This window comes from Lepidochelys kempii, chromosome 3 (assembly GCF_965140285.1).
Source record: "Lepidochelys kempii isolate rLepKem1 chromosome 3, rLepKem1.hap1, whole genome shotgun sequence".
In the NCBI taxonomy this organism is placed as follows: domain Eukaryota; kingdom Metazoa; phylum Chordata; order Testudines; family Cheloniidae; genus Lepidochelys; species Lepidochelys kempii.
Window position 1 is genome coordinate 149,173,301 of NC_136382.1, and position 2,094 is coordinate 149,175,394.

A 2,094-nucleotide genomic window follows, 5' to 3' on the forward strand; every position below is an offset into this window, starting at 1 on the left:
TAAACAAACTTTTTTTTGTATTAAAGAATTTAATTCTGATCTTGATTTTCTTTGGCTTCTCCTTCTGCTTTGCATCCTATTGTTCTTCTAGTGTGTAAACAGACCCTCTCGTGTTGCCTCGAGGTGAGAGAGCACCTGGGATTCAATGGTTGGATTCTGTGATTTTGTTCCCAGCTTTAAGAGGAGACTGTTGTCTGGTGGGTTTGAGCAAAGGAGACTAGGGGTCAGGACTCTTGGATTCTCTTCCGGGCTCTGGTAGAGGAGAGTTGTCTAAATGGTTAGAGCACAGGACTGGGAGTCAGGAGCCCAGCAGTCTACTTCTAACTCTGCCACTAGTATCAGGATTGAAGCCCCATTGTACTGGTGGAGTAGAAACACAGAGGCAGATGTGATCCTAATGGTCCTCAATGAACTTACTATTTAAGAAGATGAGGAGAGAGGGAGACGATCATTGTGCACATTTTAATAAACGTTTTATTGTATTACATCAACACAACACTATCAGCAATGGCTCAGCCAAGCCATGGTCGTGATGTTCTGGCACCTCTCAGTGTCTCACTTTATCCCTTTGTAAAATGGGAGAATGATACTGACACACCTTTGGTATCCACCGATTAAAAGCACTTAGCACATGCCAAGTAATGTGCTAAACCACCAGCGTCCTTCTTCCATTCTTCCTCAGCCATGGAGGTGGGCATATCAGATGAACTTAATCCTCTGGTTGTCCTGGAGGTGAGTGTATTGGATGTGGGTTGTCACCCATGAGTGTGGGCATATTTGACATGACATGCTAGCACTGAGGGTATTAACGGAGCTCACTGAACATAAATTGGGCTGCAGATGGGGAGGGGAAGGGGAGCAATTATTTTAGGAGGCTGCACTGATTTCATTCACAAGCATCTTGTACGTTCAGCAATGGGGTGGATGCTCCCATATGTGTAAGATGCGGAGACTGCCCACCTGGCTACCAAGAAGGTGCCCTCTGCCATGCTTCCACGCTGCTTCTAGGGGCACTTTGGAAAGTGAAATCTCAGCATGAAGGAACCCAACTGGCTTTCTCCAAGATGAAGAACCAAAGCCCTGCTTAGGGAAGCTGCATGACAAACCCAGACTATTACCCACTCTGCTCTTCATTAGCCATTGGCTGTGTGCGGGGCTTGGTGAGGAGGGGAATGGGAACGTGCCCCTAATGTTAAACTTCACTAGGGGACTGGAGAACTAGCACATTTACAAAGCTAGGGAATGCTGGTGTCCTGCTGCTCTTTGAGCGAACCGGCTCTGTTTGGCAAGATCCCATGTCTTCCCACCAAGGTTTTCTGATCATTGGAGGTCTCCTTTGCGTCTTCTCCGAGTCTGGGTGCAAAAGAACTTTTGCAGCTGCCTCAGATGCACACATGTTCAGAGACTATGCCGCAGCCATAGTGTGGCTGAGGAATGATCCCTTCATGAGATAAGAGACCCCTGAGGGAATGGTGCCATCAGAGCGCCCTTTGGAGGGCAGCTAAAGTTCCCGTTCCCTGGGATGGCTTATCCCCATCGGTACAAGCCTGATCCCACGCAGCTCAATCGGGTGACTCCCTAAGTAAAGACTATGATTGGGAGGCTGGATTTGAGGGTTTGCACTCAAATTTAGGAGTACAATATTTCATTCCCCACAATGGGATTTTGTCGTGAGGATTCCGTATGGTGCTCACTAGTAAATTAAAGGCTGCCTTTGTGCAGCATCATGGAGCTCGTCCATGCATTTGATGCCCCTTTCATTTACGCGGCAGTATTAAATGAGCTGAGGTACCTGAAGAAGGTAGGAAGGGCACATTCAGCATAGGACTTGTGATAAAAATCAAGCTCATGCCAAGATGTTTTAAACTCATTCACAATCTTCCTTTGGTTGCCACCCTGCAGCTGCTTTAACCACTGGACAGTTACTAGACTTTGCTAACACCTGGCGCTTTGGGGGCAGCTTGCCCACCCATGAATGGAAGGAAGGAGAGAGCTTTGGTGTGTTGGTGAAAGGTTAGATTGGGATGACCTTGAACCGAGCTCAGCTAGGACCATGCTACCAGATTTAGGATGGATGTTATAGCACAAGTGATC